Source organism: Eubalaena glacialis, chromosome 11 (genome assembly GCF_028564815.1).
Source record: "Eubalaena glacialis isolate mEubGla1 chromosome 11, mEubGla1.1.hap2.+ XY, whole genome shotgun sequence".
NCBI lineage: Eukaryota > Metazoa > Chordata > Mammalia > Artiodactyla > Balaenidae > Eubalaena > Eubalaena glacialis.
The window spans coordinates 33569120-33588017 of record NC_083726.1 but is presented as its reverse complement, the minus strand read 5'-3'; positions in this window follow the sequence as shown (position 1 = coordinate 33588017).

Genomic DNA, 18898 nt, shown 5'->3' with positions numbered 1-18898 from the left:
AAGTGAGGGGAAAGGGTATTTTCTGGCTGGTACCTTTTTTTTTTTCTCCTTTTCTCTGTAGAATTCTTGTTTTTCTTTTTTATTTTTTCATACAAGAAGGACTAGATATGTGTTTCTAACCTTGTTGCAGAGTTTGGTGTGAATTTAGCAGCAGTCATGTTGACTCCATTTTTTTCCTTTTTTAATACACATCACTTTTCATCATACATTAATGCTGCCTGGTTTTGAATGTAATATAAATAAAATCACATTGCATGTACTGTTTTATTTCACATATTACGTTTGTGAGGGTTATTCCTTTTGGTACTTAGCAGTAGTTCCATATTTTTCATTTTTATGTAATATGCTTTTGCAATTTACCTCAACTTATTTACCTGTTCTGCTGATGAATATTTGGATTTTTTCCTGTATTTTTGCAATTATAAATAAAGCTGCTATGAAGGTTTTAAGGCATGTATTTTGGTGGATATATTCACTCATTTTTCTTGGGTATATACCTAGAAATGAAGTTACTTTGCTTAACTTTAGTAGATATTACCAAACAATTTACCGAAGTGTTTGCACTTATTGTATTACAGTAACTTTCAAGTTTATTAATCCTATCTTGTGTGTTTCCAGACTGCAAATTCCATCTAGTAAGTTTTTAATTTCAGATATTGTATTTTTTTCAGTTCTTTAATGCACTTTCAATACTTTCTATAGATTGAAATTCTCTTGAAAATCTCTACCTCTTAAAATTTTGTCTTTTTCAGTCTTTTCTTGAACATATTATCAATATTTTAAAGTATGTTTGATTAATATATGAATCCCCTAAGGATCTGTTTCCATAGTCTATTTTTTTAATTGTTTTTCAGTTATCTGGTCATATATTGATTCAAGCCTCTGAATTTTGAATAGTAGCCTAGCTATTGTGGATAAAAACATTTTAGAAGAGCTGGCTGATACTATTTTTAATACAAGATTAATTTCTCTTCTGCCAGGTAAATAGTAGATCACTCTGATACTATCTCGGCTTGGTTTTAGAGTGTCATAGGCTCATGAGGCCACCACTGATAATCTGAATTAAAAAGACAAAGTTGAAATTATTGCTTACTATATTAGAGGAGAATTTTGCTTGTTAGGCACGTTCTTTCCAAATAGAGCTGAGAGCAGCATTTATGGATTGGTAGCCTTTCAGAAGCGTGAGTAGGCCAATGTCAAATGTGTGTGATTACTCAGAAGCAGGCTATTTATTAGTTACCAAGCAAATGTATATTTACTGGAATCATCTGTTCTTTTTATTTTATTTATTTTTGGCTGAGTTGAGTCTTCATTGCTGCACGCAGGCTTTCTCTAGTTGTGGTGAGCAGGGGCTACTCTTCGTTGCAGTGTGCAGGCTTCTCATTGCAGTGGCTTCTCTTGTTGTGGAGCACGGGCTCTGGGCACGCGGGCTTCAGTAGTTGTGGCTCGTGGGCTCTAGAGCGCAGGCTCGTACTTGTGGTGCACGGGCTTAGTTGCTCCACGGCACATGGGATCTTCCTGGACCAGGGCTCAAATCCATGTCCCCTGCATTGGCAGGTGGATTCGTAACCACTGCACCACCAGGGAAGCCCCTGGAATTATCTGTTCTTGATTAGTTGACTATCATAAGTGAGAGACTAACACTGATTTGTTGGCTTGTGAAGTGTGTTCACTGAGTTGCCAATTATGGATTAAAAAACAGGTTCTGATGACTACTTATAACCACAACTACAGAATAATCAGTCTTTGCTTAAGTGTGTGAAAACATTTTCTTCCTCAGTGCTTTGCTGAATTTGGTTTATTTTTAGTTTTCCTCTTATAAGCTGAAGTTCTAACTCCTAGAGTGTGACTTTTATTTCTTAGGCATGGTCCTTCTCCTTCCAAAGTGGCTTTGGCTACCCAGAGCTCCAATATCTGTCTCTGTAGACCTGTAATACTGCTACATTCAGCTTATACTCTATTTCTGTGCAAAATGATTTAAAAAAAAATACCCTCAGGGAAAAACATAAGCATCTATAGCTTATTTCAAATTCTTCACTTTTCTCAATGATTGTAGATGCTCAAATTCTTCTATTGAAGAAACTTTTCAAAATATTTTACATATTTTGTCTACATTTATGGTTATTTTCAACAGAAAATTCAGTCCAATACAAGCTAATCCGTCAGATAAAACTGGAAGTCTTTGGAAAGAAAATTATTTTCAAAAATTATTCCAGGAGCTTGGTTCAAGATGGCGGAGTAGAAGGAGGTGCTCTCACTCCCTCTTGCGAGAACACCGTAATCACAACTAACTGCTGAACAGTCATCAACAGGAAGACACTGGAACTCACCAAAAAAGATACCCCAAATCCAAAGACAAAGGAGAAGCCACAATGAGATGGTAGGAGGGATGCAGTCACAATAAAATCAAATCCCATAATGGCTGGGTAGGTGACTCACAAACTGGATAACACTTATACCACAGAAGTCCACCCACTGGAGTGAAGGTTCTGAGCCCCACGTCAGGCTTCTGAACCTGGGGGTCTGGCAACAGGAGGAGGAATTCCTAGAGAATCAGACGTTGAAGGCTAGCGGGATTTGATTGCAGGACTTTGCCAGGACTGGGGGAAACAGAGACTCCACTCTTGGAGGGCACACACAAAGTAGTGTGCGCAATGGGACCCAGGGGAAGGAGCAGTGACCCCATAGGAGACTGAACCAGACCTACCTGCTAGTGTTGGAGGGTCTCCTGCACAGGCAGGGGGTGGCTCTGTCTCACCGTGAGGACAAGGACACTGGCAGCAGAAGTTCTGGGAAGTACTCCTTGGCGTGAGACTTCCCAGAGTCCACCATTAGCCCCACCAAAGAGCTGGGTAGGCTCCAGTGTTGGGTCATCTCAGGCCAGACAACCAACAGGGAGGGAACCCAGCCCCACCCATCAACAGACAAGCACAAGCGGATTAAAGTTTTACTGAGCTCTGCCCACCAGAGCAACAGCCAGCTCTACCCACCACCAGTCCCTCACATCAGGAAACTTGCACAAGCCTCTTAGCCTCACCATCAGAGGGCAGACAGCAGAAGCAAGAAGAATTACAATCCTGTAGCCTGTGCAACAAGAACCACATTCACAGAAAGATAGACAAGATGAAAAGGCAGAGGGCTATGTACCAGATGAAGGAACAAGATAAAACCCCAGAAAAAGAACAAAATGAAGTGGAGATAGGCAACCTTCCAGAAAAAGAATTCAGAATAATGATAGTGAAGATGATCCAGGACCTCGGAAAAAGAATGGAGGCAAAGATCAAGAAGATGCAAGGAATGTTTAACAAAGACCTAGAAGAATTAAAGAACAAACAGAGATGAACAATACAGTAACTGAAATGAAAAATACACTAGAAAGAATCAATAGCAGAATAACTGACACAGAACAGATAAGTGACCTGGAAGACAGAAAGGTGGAATTCACTGCTGCGGAACAGAATAAAGAAAAAAGAATGAAAAGAAATGAAGACAGCCTAAGGGACCTCTGGGACAATATTAAACACAACAACATTCGCATTATAGGGGTTCCAGAAAGAGAAGAGAGAGAGAAAGGACCCGAGAAAATATTTGAAGAGATTATAGTCAAAAACTTCCTTAACATGGGAAATGAAATAGCCACCCAAGTCCAGAAAGGACAGACAGTCCCATACAGGATAAAGCCAAGGAGAAACATGCTGAGACACATAGTAATCAAAATGGCAAAAATTAAAGACAAAGAAAAATTATAGAAAGCAGCAGGGAAAAATGACAAATAACATACAAGGGAACTCCCATAAGGTTAACAGCTGATTTCTCAGCAGAAACTCTACAAGCCAGAAAGGAGTGGCATGATATACTTAAAGAGATGAAAGGGAAGAAGCTACAATCAAGATTACTCTACCCGGCACGGATCTCATTCAGATTCGATGGAGAAATCAAAAGCTTTACAGACAAGCAAAAGCTAAGAGAATTGAGCACCACCAAACCAGCTCTACAACAAATGCTAAAGGAACTTCTCTAAGTGGGAAACACAAGAGAAGAAAAGGACCTACAAAAACAAACCCAAAGCAATTAGGAAAATGGTAATAGGAACACACATATTGATAATTACCTTAAACGTAAATGGATTAAATGCTCCAACCAAAAGACACAGGCTTGCTGAATGGATACAAAAACAAGACCCATATATATGCTGTCTACAAGAGACCCACTTCAGACCTAGGGACACATACAGACTGAAAGTGAGGGGATGGAAAAAGATATTCCATGCAAATGGAAATCGAAAGAAAGCTGGAGTAGCAATACTCATGTCAGATAAAATAGACTTTAAAATAAAGAATGTTACAAGAGACAAGGAAGGACACTACATAATGATCAAGGGATCAATCCAAGAAAAGATATAACAATTATAAATATATATGCACCCAACAGAGGAGCACCTCAATACAAAAGGCAACTGCTAACAGCTATAAAAGAGGAAATTGACAGTAACACAATAATAGTGGGGGACTTTAACACCTCACTTACACCAATGGACAGATCATCCAAACAGAAAATTAATAAGGAAACACAAGCTTTAAATGACACAATAGACCAGATAAATTTAACTGATATTTATAGGACATTCCATCCAAAAACAGCAGATTACACTTTCTTCCCAAGTCCACATGGAACATTCTCCAGGATAGACCACATCTTGGGTCATAAATCAAGCCTCAGTAAATTTAAGAAAATTGAAATCATATCAAGCATCTTTTCTGACCACAACGCTATGAGCTTAGAAATCAATTACACGGGAAAAAAATAAAAAACACAAACACATGGAGGCTAAACAATACATTACTAAATAACCAAGAGATCACTGAAGAAATCAAAGAGGAAATCAAAAAATACCTAGAGGCAAATAACAATGAAAACACGACGATCCAAAACCTATGGGATGCAGCAAAAGCAGTTCTAAGAGGGAAGTTTATAGCTATAGAAGCCTACCTCAAGAAACAAGAAAAATCTCAAATAACCAATCTAACCTTACACCTAAAGGAACTAGAGAAAGAAGAACAAACAAAACCCAAAGTTAGCAGAAGGAAAGAAATCATAAAGATCAGAGCATAAATAAATGAAATAGAAACAAAGAAAACAATAGCAAAGATCAATGAAACTAAAAGCTGGTTCTTTGAGAAGATAAACAAAATTGATAAACCATTAGCCAGACTCATCAAGAAAAAGAGGGAGAGGACTCAAATCAATAAACTTAGAAATGAAAAAGGAGAAGTTACAACAGACACCGCAGAAATACAAAGCATCCTAAGAGACTACTACAAGCCACTCTATGCCAATAAAATGGACAACCTGGAAGAAATGGACAAATTCTTAGAAAGGTACAACCTTCCAAGACTGAACCAGGAAGAAACAGAAAACATGAACAGACCAATGACAAGTAATGATATTGAAACTGTGATTAAAAATCTTCTAACAAACATAAGTCCAGGACCAGATGGCTTCACAGGTGAATTCTATCAAACATTTAGAGACGAGCTAACACCCATCCTTCTCAAACTCTTCCAAAAAATTGCAGAGGAAGGAACACTCCCAAACTCATTCTGTGAGGCCACCATCAACCTGATACCAAAACCAGACAAAGATACTACAAAAAAAGAAAATTACAGACCAATATCACTGATGAATATAGATGCAAAAATCCTCAACAAAATACTAGCAAACAGAATCAAACAACAGCTTAAAAGGATCATACACCATGATCAAGTGGGATTTATCCCAGGGATGCAAGGATTCTTCAATATACGCAAATCAATCAATGTGATAAACCATATTAACAAATTGAAGAATGAAAACCATATGATCATCTCAATAGATTCAGGAAAGGCTTTTGACAAAATACAACACCAATTTATGATAAAAACTCTCCAGAAAGTGGGCATAGAGGGAACCTACCTCAACATAATAAAAGCCATATATGACAAACCGACAGCAATCATCATTCTTGATGGTGAAAAACTAAAAGCATTTCCTCTAAGACCAGGTACAAGACAAGGATGTCCATTCTCACCACTGTTATTCAACATAGATTTGGAAGTCCTAGCCATGGCAATCAGAGAAGAAAAAGAAATACAAGGAATACAAATTGGAGAAGAAGTAAAACTGTCACTGTTTGCAGATGACATGATATTATACATAGAGAATCCTAAAGATGCCACCAGAAAACTACTAGAGCTAATCAATGAATTTGGTAAAGTTGCCAGATACAGAATTAATGCATAGAAATCTCTGGCATTCCTATGCACTAATGATGAAAAATCTGAAACAGAAATTAAGGAAACACTCCCATTTACCATTGCAACAAAAAGAATACAATACCTAGGAATAAACCTACGTAGAGAGACAAAAGACCTGTATGTAGAAAACTATAAGACACTGTTGAAAGAAATTAAAGATGATACCAACAGATGGAGAGATATACCATGTTCTTAGATCAGAAGAATCAATATTGTGAAAATGACTACTACCCAAAGCAGTCTACAGATTCAATGCAATCCCTACCAAATTACCAGTGGCATGTTTTACAGAACTAGAACAAAAAATCTTAAAATTTGTATGGAGACAGAAAAGACCCCGAATAGCCAAAGCAGTCTTGAGGGAAAAAACGGAGCTGGAGGAATCAGAATTCCTGACTTCAGACTATACTACAAAGGTACAGTAATCAAGACAGTATGGTGCTGGCACAAAACAGAAATATAGATCAATGGAACAGGATAGAAAGCCCAGAGATAAACCCAAGCAACTATGGTCAACTAATCTATGACAAAGGAGGCAAGGATATACGATGGAGAAAAGACAGTCTCTTCAATAAGTGGTGCTGGGAAAACTGGACAGCTACATGTAAAAGAATGAAATGAGAACACTCCCTAACACCATACACAAAAATAAACTCAAAATGGATTAGAGACCTAAATGTAAGATGGGACACTATAAAACTCTTAGAGGAAAACATAGGAAGAACACTCTTTGACATAAATCACAGCAAGATCTTTTTTGATCCACCTCCTAGAGTAATGGAAATAAAAACAAAAATAAACAAATGGGACATAATGAAACTTAAAAGCTTTTGCACAGCAAAGGAAACCATAAACAAGAGGAAAAGACAACCCTCAGAATGGGAGAAAATATTTGCAAATGAATCAATGGACAAAGGATTAATCTCCAAAATATATAAACAGCTCATGCAGCTCAATATTAAAAAAACAAACAACCCAAACCAAAAATGGGCAGAAGACCTAAATAGACATTTCTCCAAAGAAGACATACAGATGGCAAGAAGCACATGAAAAGCTGCTCAACATCACTAATTATTAGAGAAATGCAAATCAGAATTACAATGAGGTATCACCTCACACCAGTTAGGATGGGCATCATCAGAAAATCTACAAACAACAAATGCTGTAGAGGGTGTGGAGAAAAGGGAACCCTCTTGCACTGCTGGTGGGAATATAAATTGATACAGCCACTATGGAGAACAATATGCAGGTTCTTTAAAAAACTAAAAATAGAATTACCATATGATCCAGCAATCCCACTACTGGACATATACCCAGAGAAAACCATAATTCAAAAAGACACATGCACCCCAATGTTCATTGCATCACTGCTTACAATAGCCAGGACATGGAAGCAACCTAAATGCCCATTGACAGATGAATGGATAAAGAAGATGTGGTGCATATATACAATGGAATATTACCCAGCCATAAAAAGGAACGTAATTGGGTCATTTGTAGAGACATGGATGGATCTAGAGACTGTCATACAGAGTGAAGTAAGTCAGAAAAAGAAAAACAAATATCGTATATTAATACATATATGTGGAACCTAGAAAAATGGTACAGATGAACCAGTTTGCAGGGCAGAAATTGAGACACAGATGTAGAGAACAAACATATGAACACCAAGTGGGGAAGTGGTGTGTGGGGGGGTTGGGATGAATTGGGAGATTGGGATTGACATGTATACACTGATGTGTATAAAATGGATGACTAATAAGAACATGCTGTATAGAAAAATAAAATAAAATTTAAAAATTAAAAAAAAAATTAACTCAAGTTGTAGAATGTATTCATATTATAAAGCAGCATGATTTCTCTAGAATTAACAGAGTTTGACTATGACACACAAAACCAGCATCTACACATGGATGCCCAAACTACTGGAGATACAAAGCCTAGAACAACCAAGTAAGTGATGGTTGAAAAAAGTTATATTTCTCAAAGTAACAATTGTGTTTGATTGCATTATTGTCCCTAATTAAGGAGTTTCCCTGTATTTATGTCCTTTCTTGTATAATTTTATATCATGTTTTCACTCTGACTTTGGGTTCAGCCACATAACTTGCTTTGCCCAGTGAGACAGTAGCAAATTTGATACATGTAGAGTCTTGAAAAAATACTTATTTTCATTTTCTCTCCTAAAACTCTGCCAGTTGCATGAAAACAACCAGGCTAGACTGAAGTGGGAACAGGAAGAACACAGAGAAATAGCGCATTTGAAGATCTCCTAAGGTAGGCAGCCTCTAGCTAATCCACTAGCTCTCCTCAAACACATAAGCCTAGACAAGATAAACTGAGCCTCACCCAAATAAGTAGAATAATCTAAATCATGAGAAATGATAAACAATTGCTGTTTTAAGCCATTATGTATGTGAGTAAACTCTTACTCAGAAATAGCTAACAGGTATACCAAGGGGGAAATGTTCTTAACATGTTCTGTACAAGATACAGGAGTATGTTTTATAAACATTAATGCTTACATACACCAAAAAGGCCTTTTTATATGCTGTTCCTCCTCCCAAAATATCTCTTGTCTAATTTCTGCATGACTTGCTTTTTCACTTTCTCTGGTCTCTCCTCAAGGATCAGAGACTTTTCTGACAAGTCTATATAAAATAGCACACACCCTAATACTCACTGTAGTTCCTATTTCCTTTACCTGCTCTTTTTTCCTTATTATTTAACAATATTCCTTTCAAACATCTGTCTCTCTGTCTCTCTGTCTCTTTCTCTCTCTCTCTCTCTCTCTGTCTCTCATACACACACAAACGCACGTATAATTTTTTTAAATATCTTTCCTCACTAAAATTAAGCTGCATAATGCAAACACTAGAATGATTTTTTTTCCTAGTGGATTACAGTAACTTTAAGTGCTAGAAAAGTCTGAAATGTAGTGGTTCATTGATATATAATTGTTGAATTAATGTTGATAGATAATATTTAGTTAATAGACAATGTGTATAGTGAACATCTCATCTTAAAAACTAAAATAGTTCAAACCAAATATAAGATGGGACCATTAAAGTTACTTGAAATATATCTAACAATCATAATAATAAAACTAAATATATGTGGGCTTAATAGCAGAATGAATGCATTAGAAATAATGAGCTATGGTGCTTTGTGACCACCTAGAGGGGTGGGATAGGGAGGGTGGGAGGGAGATGCAAAAGGGAGGAGATATGGGGATATATGTATATGTATAGCTGATTTACTTTGTTATACAGCAGAACCTAACACGCCATTGTAAAGCAGTTATACTCCAATAAAGATGTTAAAAAAAAAAACCAAAAGAAATAATGAGCTAGAAGACCAAATTGAGGAGTTCTTTTTTTTTTCTGAAAAAGTAGTAAAATGGAGGACAAAGAGATGGGAAAATATGAAGGAGATGTTAAAATAGAAGATAAAAATATAAGCTACAACAATGACAACAATGAGGAAAAAATAGCCAGTTATCAAAGAAACAACAAAAAATTATTTTCCAGAGGTGAAGAAAATATGTTTCATATGAAAAGTACCATCCAAGTGTTGAATAGAAAGAATACAAAGACCTAGGTACACAACTGTAAACATTTCTTAAAGAAAAAAAACAAACTATGCTAAAAACAAGCAAATACATGCATATGTACATATTAAATGAAGAACAAGGTAAAAGAATAAAGATATCCATGGCCAACTCATACAGATGCTCATAAAAAGCAATGATGAAATGGTCACTCATTCATCAGGTGCTTGAAATATATCTATGAAGAAAACAGAAAAAAATGTTCCTACCTGCCCTCTACTATCAGTCATTTTTGAACCTAAGTGCCAATGGCTAAATGAGCATTCAAGTGGCAGGGCAAAATAAATATCTTTAACATTCAGAGATTCAAGAGATTTATCAACCACAGACTAAGTTTAAAGAATTATTAGAATATATATTCAGATGAATAAAAATGTAAACCCCCAAAAAATAAAAGAATGAGAATTTAATGATCTTCTTAGATCAACATCAAATCTTATGTTTTTCTTACGAATAAAAAAATTAGCTGGCTATTACTATTGGGCAAATGACAGCAAACTTTGTCTCTTGCTGCAAAGGAAATATAAATATGGCAATAAGTAATACAAACATATAATGCTTATCAAATTTATTGAGTGCTCTATCTCAAATATATGTGTTCTCTATCCATAAGAAAGTACTATAGACCAAACTCACTTATGAAAATTTATGTAAGGCCTGAAATAAAATATCACACCAAAGCCAACATCTTAAAAAAATATTTTAAAATATGGTTTATTTCAGGAGTTATAATAATCCATTATATATATTGGTAAATTCTTTAATACATCTACCACCTTAATTTACATTATGGCACAACAAATTATCACAAGCTTAGCATCTTAAAACAATGTACATTTATTATCTCACAGTTTTCATGTCTCAGAAGTTCAGGCACAGGTTAATTGGTTTCTCTGTTCAGGGTCTCTCATAGCTGCAATCGAAATGTCTCATGTGACTTCCAGGGTTCTCTCCCAAGATCACACCAAGATCACATGGTTGTTGGCATTATTTACTTCCTTGCAGGGGTAAACTGAGGGTTTTAGTTCCGAGAGGCCACCTCTCTCAATTAGCAATTTGTAACTAGGCTGTTAGCTTCTTCATGGCCAGAAAGAGAACATCTCTGTTGCTTTTAGTTTCTTCTTCTGTTTCTGATCTCTAGACATTCTTTGAAATGACTAACATGATTAGATCAGGCCTACCCAGGATAATCTCCCTTTTAATTAACTTAAACTGATTAGGATCTTGTATCACGTCTGCAAAATCCCTTTTGAAAATTTCGTATAATGGAATACAATCACAGTGTAATAGTCTATCACCTTTGCCATATTCTGTTGGTTACCAGTCCCACATATACTCAAGTTGAAGGGATTGAACAGGGCATAGACCACTGTGGGTCATAGACTTCTTTCTATAATATATAATAATGGAAATATGTTAAATATTCATTAACATCTCCATTGAGCCTTTCATTTATGCATTATTATATATTAGTAGACATAAAATAGAATATGATCATCTCTGTAGACTTAAAAGTTATTTGACCAAATTTTACTTCCATTTTTTTTAAAGACAGTAATTTTGGATCAATGGTTATGCATTTAACATGTTGGAATTAATATATATCTCAGTACTGAAGCCAGACACTTAATAGAGAAATGCTAGGAGTTTTTCTATTTAGTCAGAAAAAAGAAAGGGTATGTTTTATCTTTTCTCCACGGTCTTTCTGCAGGTCTTGTATCAACTTTTGTTCCAGAACATATTCTTAATTGTGTTTGTATAGTAAACAGCTTTGGAATACAGACATAATGTCTCCTTGCAGAGCTGGGGTCAGATTTGTTTACTAACCAGGAGAATAAAGATAATATGTCTTCCTCTGAGACAAAAGGTTGAATAGTTTTGTTTATTTCCTCCTTATGTGGTTGGGGGTATGCTAAGTTGGAAGTTCATCAGTCAAGACACAAACCCACTGTGTGCACAGCATCCACCTAGCCTGCTCCATATCACCCCTGTAGAACTTGGAGAGCATGGAGAACAAATAGATATGTGAAACTTATGCTGCCTGCTTTGTTGTGAGTAGTAAGATCCTTTGTGTCTGACCCAGGAGTCGCATGCCTTCTGTCAGCATCCCTGGAAATGTGGCAGTGTAATTTGTTAGCTTGCAAGTAGGGTAAAATATCAGACCTTTATGATATATGGTTTTGGCGATATTAACTATTGCAATGAGGTGAGACAACAAAGAACCTGATTAGAATTGGAAAGGAAAACGGCATTATTTCTATCTGCCCATAACCTGAGTGTACATCTGGGAATCTCCCCCAAAATCAGTTACAAAGTGAAAACAAATATTGGGTTGGCCACAAATTTCGTTTGGGTTTTTCGTAACATGGAAAACCTGAATGAGCTTTTTGGCCAACCCAATATTAAGATGATACAGTAAAAAGTCTGGCTTTACAATCAACATACTAAAAACAAATAATCATCATTGGTGCAAACCAAAAACAAAAAAATGAGTAAGAGGAAATACTGAAAGAGAAGGTGTTATGATAGCAAAAATTAAATATTCTTATGCATAAACTTAGTAATACTGAAGAACCTATACAAATAGCTGTAAAACACATTTTTAAAGACATAAAAGTAGACTTAAAATGAAAAGAACATCATTTACTTGGATAGAAATACTCAAAACCAAAACCCAAAAGTTCAGTTATTCCTTAATTTTTGAATGTTTTAAAATTTCAATTAAATTAGTGTCAAGTCCCTGCCTCCAACTTTGAGCTAGACAAGTTGGTTAGAAAATTTACTCTGAAGAACAAATAAGTGAAATTATCCAGGAAACCCTAGGAAAAGAAGAACAAGGAGAATGGCACATAAACAGAGAGACTAATGAAAACAGTTCACTGTAAATATAGCATCTTAAACTAGCAGAGAAAGAATGACATTTTAATAACCAGTGTTGGAAAAAAACCCTTGAGTTCATTTCCCCATTTTATGAGTTTAAACTCCCAATCTTTCCTCTTTGGATCAAATATGTAAATGTATCAAATGTACCATAAAATTAAGAGAATAAAATATGAGTGAATTTCTCTCCAACCAAGGAATATGGGAACTTCCCCAGTCATGACTCGAAATTCAACATCAGTATAAAAAAATATGAATTTGATTTTATTTTAAAACTACTAGGCAAAAACAAGCATAATGAAAAGCTTATGAGAGCTTTAATTTCCAGAATTCCAAGTAAGTTGGAAAGATTATTCGAAGTTATTTATTTATTTATTTATTTATTTTAACGTCTTTACTGGAGTATAATTGCTTTACAGTGGTGTGTTAGTTTCTGCTTTATAACAAAGTGAATCAGCTATACATATACATATATCCCCATACCTCCTTCCTCTTGAGCCTCCCTCCCACCCTCCCTCTCCCCACCCCTCTAGGTTGTCACAAAGCACCAAGCTGATCTCCCTGTTTTATGTGACTGCTTCCCACTAGCTATCTAAAATTGTAAGTTTTTTTGAAAAATGATAACACTTGATCAACCTTATGCTCTTATAGGAGTGTGTTTGCCTAAAATCTAAGCTTAGTGACCTCCCAGTTTCTCTAGCCTCAATATTTAGCAGTAACCTTTGCTTTTCACAGCTAGGTCTTGATTTCATCATCTCACATTTAATTGTATTTAATTGTATTTAATTGTATATTTACTTTTCTTGATTAATAGTCTGTATCTTCAGCATTCACACTACTTACATTTAGTCATCATTTAATATTTATTTATTCTGGTATTTTTGAAATATTTCATTAATCTTCCCCTTCCATTTCAAGAAAAAATGTTTTATAGAGAACATTTTTTCTTCTGCCCTGACTTTGAAACTTATAGGATAACCTTAATTTCTCAAATAGATGATAATCAAGTAGTATACGTTGAGCAACTACAGGCAAGATGGTCAAGATCACAGGTCTTTAGGGCCAAACCCTATGCCATATTCAAGATACACATCAGTACAACTGTTGTTACTGAAATAACTAATATTTTTCTTCCATTAAACTAACACTTTTATACACTTAACTATGATCCAAATACTAAACTACACTCTCAGTATACAAAGAGCATCTTGACCTTCATGTATATACTCTGTATCAGGAAGCAATTATATACTGTCATTTATAGAATGATATATTTAGCAATAAATTCCACATCAACCCTTTATTTTTATAATAAACTTCTAAATATAAAATACCATGCAGACTCCTGCTACAATGACTGTGTATTACACCAGTGGCAAGTAGGAAGCTATTTCCTCGTATATGTACCTTTGTACACACACCACACCTGCACACAAAAACATATACCCACACACTTTTTGGAGGGGAATCAAATACTTAATAGTATACGTACTTGTTTTATTCCTTTTATAGCTAATTTTTTTTCACCATTCTCAATCATATTTTATTTATTTTTTTAACATCTTTATTGGAGTATAATTGCTTTACAATGGTGTGTTAGTTTCTGCTTTATAACAGTGAATCAGTTATACATATACATATGTTCCCATATCTCCTCCCTCTTGCGTCTCCCTCCCAACCTCCCTATCCCACCCTTCTAGGTGGTCACAAAGGACCAAGCTGATCTCCCTGTGCTATGTGGCTGCTTCCCACTAGCTATGTATTTTACATTTGGTAGTGTATATATGTCCATGCCACTCTCTCACTTTCTCCCAGCTTACCCTTCCCCCTCCCCGTATCATCAAGTCTATTCTCTAGTAGGTCTGCACCTTTATTCCTGTCTTGCCCCTAGGTTCTTCATGACCATTTTTTTTTGTTGTTTTTTAGATTCCATATATATATTCTAGCATATGGTATTTGGGTTTTTTTTCTGACTTATTTCACTCTCTATGACAGACTCTAGGTCCATCCACCTCACTACAAATGGCTCAATTTCATTTCTTTTTATGGGTGAGTAATATTCCATTGTATACATGTGCCACATCTTCTTTATCCATTCATCTGTTGATGGACATTTAGGTTGCTTCCATGTCCTGGCTATTGTAAATAGAGCTGCAATGAGCATTGTGGTACATGACTCTTTTTGAATTATGGTTTTCTCAGGGTATATGCCCAGTAGTGAGATTGCTGGGTCGTATGGTAGTCCTATTTTGAGTTTTCTAAGGAACCTCCATACTGTTCTCCATAGTGGCTGTATCAATTTACATTCCCACCAACAGTGCAAGAGGGTTCCCTTTTCTCCAAACCCTCTCCAGCATTTATTGTTTGTAGATTTCTTGATGATGGCCATTCTACCGGTGTGAGATGATATCTCATTGTAGTTTTGATTTGCATTACTCTAATAATTAATGATGTTGAGCATTCTTTTATGTGTTTGTTGGCAATCTGTATATCTTCTTTGGAGAAATGTCTATTTAGGTCTTCTGCCCATTTTTGGACTGGGTTGTTTGTTTTTTTGATATTGAGCTGCATGAGCTGCTTGTAAATTTTGGAGATTAATCCTTTGTCAGTTGCTTCATTTGCAAATATTTTCTCCCATTCTGAGGGTTGTCTTTTAATCTTGTTTATGGTTTCCTTTGCTGTGCAAAAGCTCTTAAGTTTCATTAGGTCGCTTTTGTTTATTTTTGTTTTTATTTCCATTTGTCTAGGAGGTGGGTCAAAAAGGATCTTTCTGTGATTTATGTCATGGAGTGTTCTGCCTATGTTTTCCTCTAAGAGTTTTATAGTGTCTGGCCTTACATTTGGGTCTTTAATCCATTTTGAGTTTATTTTTGTGTATGGTGTTAGGAAGTGTTCTAATTTCATTCTTTTACATGTAGCTCTCCATTTTTCCCAGCACCACTTATTGAAGAGGCTGTCTTTTCTCCATTGTATATTCTTACCTCCTTTATCAAAGATAAGATGACCATATGTGCGTGGGTTTATCTCTGGGCTTTCTATCCTGTTCCATTGATCTATATTTCTGTTTTTGTGCCAGTACCATACTGTCTTGATTACTGTAGCTTTGTAGTATAGTCTGAAGTCAGGGAGCCTGATTCCTCCAGCTCCGTTTTTCTTTCTCAAGATTGCTTTGGCTATTCGGGGTCTTTTGTGTTTCCATACAAATTGTGAGATTTTTTTATTCTAGTTCTGTGAAAAATGCCAGTGGTAGTTTGATAGTGAATGCATTGAATCTGTAGATTGCTTTGGGTAGTATAGTCATTTTCACAATGTTGATTCTTCCAATCCAAGAACATGATATATCTCTCCATCTGTTTGTATCAATTTTAATTTCTTTCATCAGCGTCTTATAGTTTTCTGCATACAGCTCTTTTGTCTCCTTAGGGAGGTTTATTCCTAGATATTTTATTCTTTTTGTTGCAGTGGTAAATGCGAGTGTTTTCTTAATATCACTTTCAGATTTTTCATCATTATTGTATAGGAATGCAAGAGATTTCTGTGCATTAATTTTATATCTTGCTACTTTACCAAGTTCATTGATTAGCTCTAGTAGTTTTCTGGTAGCATCTTTAAGATTCTCTATGTATAGTATCATGTCATCTGCAAACAGTGACAGCTTTACTTCTTTTCAGATTTGGATTCCTTTTATTTCTTTTTCTTCTCTGATTGCTGTGGCTAAAACTTCCAAAACTGTGTTGAATGATAGTGGTGAGAGTGGGCAACCTTGTCTTGTTCCTGATCTTAGTGGAAATGTTTTCAGTTTTTCACCATTGAGAATGTTGTTGGCTGTGGGTTTGTCATATATGGCCTTTATTATGTTGAGGTAAGTTCCCTCTATGCCTACTTTCTGGAGGGTTTTTATCATAAATGGGTGTTGAATTTTGTCGAAAGCTTTCTCTGTATCTATTGAGATGATCATATGGTTTTTCTCCTTCAATTTGTTAATATGGTGTATCACATTGATTGATTTGTGTATATTGAAGAATCCTTACATTCCTGGGGTAAACCCCACTTGATCATAGTGTATGATCCTTTTAATGTGCTGTTGGATTCTGCTTGCTAGGGTTTTGTTTAGGATTTTTGCAACTATGTTCATCAGTGATATTGGCCTGTAGTTTTCTTTCTTTGTGACGTCTTTGTCTGGTTTTGGTGTCAGGGTGATGGTGGCCTCCTAGAATGAGTTTGGGAGTGTTCCTCCCTCTGCTATATTTTGGAAGAGTTTGAGAAGGATAGGTGTTAGTTCTTCTCTAAATGTTTGATAGAATTCGCCTGTGAAACCATCTGGTCCTGGACTTATGTTTGTTAGAAGATTTTTAATCACAGTTTCCATTTCAGTGCTTCTGATTGGTCTATTCATATTTTCTATTTCTTTCTGGTTCAGTCTCGGAAGGTTGTGCATTTCTAAGAATTTGTCCATTTCTTCCAGGTTGTCCATTTTATTGGCATATATTTGCTTGTAGTATTCTCTGATGATCCTTTGTATTTCTGCGGTGTCTGTTGTTACTTCTCCTTTTTCATTTCTAATTCTATTGATTTGAGTCTTCTCCCTTTTTTTCTTGATGAGTCTGGCTACTGGTTTATCAATTTTGTTTCTTCTCAAAGAACCAGCTTTTAGTTTTATTGATCTTTGCTATCATTTCCTTCCTTTCTTTTTCATTTATTTCTGATCTGATCTTTATGATTTCTTTCCTTCTGCTAACTTTGGGGTTTTTTTGTTCTTCTTTCTCTAATTGCTTTAGGTGTAAGGTTAGGTTGTTTGAAATGTTTCTTGTTTATTAAGGTAGGATTGTATTGCTATAAACTTCCCTCTTAGAACTGCTTTTGCTGCATCCCATAGGTTTGGGTTGTTGTGTTTTCATTGTCATTTATTTCCAGGTATTTTTTGATTTCCTCTGATTTCTTCAATGTGTCTTGGTTATTAAGTAGTGTATTGTTTAGCCTCCATGTGTTTGTATTTTTTACAGAGATTTTTACGTAATTGATATCTAGTGTCATAGAGTTGTGGTCGGCAAAGATACTTGATATGATTTCAATTTTCTTAAATTTACCAAGGCTTGATTTGTGACCCAAGATATGATCTATCCTGGAGAATGCTCTATGAATATTTGACAAGAAAGTGTATTCTGTTGTTTTTGAATGGAATGCCCTATAAATATCAGTTAAGTCCGTCTTGTTTAATGTATCATTTAAAGCTTGTGTTTCCTTATTTATTTCCATTTTGGATGATCTGTCCATTGGTGAAAGTGGGGTGTTAAAGTCCCCTAGTATGATTGTGTTACTGTCGATTTCCCCTTTTATGGCGGTTAGTATTTGCCTTATGTATTGAGCTGCTCCTATGTTGGGTGCATAAATATTTGCAATTGTTACATCTTCTTCTTGGATTGATCCCTTGATCATTATGTAGTGTCCTTCCTTGTCTCTTGTAACATTCTTTATTTTAAAGTCTATGTTGTCTGATATGAGAATTGCTACTCCAGCTTTCTTTTGATTTCCATTTGCATGGAATATCTTTTTCCATCCCCTCACTTTCAGTCCGTATGTGTCCCTAGGTCTGAAATGGGTCTCTTGTAGACAGCATATATACAGGTCTTGTTTTTGTATCCATTCAGCCAGTCTATGTCTTTTGGTAGGAGCATTTAATCCATTTACATTTAAGGTAATTATCGATATGTATGTTCCTATTACCATTTTCTTAATGGTTTTGGGTTTGTTATTGTAGGTCTTTTCCTCCTCTTGTGTTTCCTGCCTAGAGAAGTTCCTTTAGCATTTGTTGTAGAGCTGGTTTGGTGGTGCTGAATTCTCTTAGCTTTTGCTTGTCTGTAAAGCTCTTAATTTCTCCGTCAAATCTGAATGAGATCCTTGCTGGGTAGAGTAATCTTGTTTGTAGGTTTTTCTCCTTCATCACTTTAAATATGTCCTGCCACTCCCTCTCTGGGCTTCCTGGACTTGATTAACTATTTCCTTTCCCATATTAGGGAATTTTTCCACTATAATCTCTTCAAATATTTTCTCACTCCCTTTCTTTTTCTCTTTTTCTTCTGCGACCCCTATAATTTGAATGTTGGTGCATTTAATG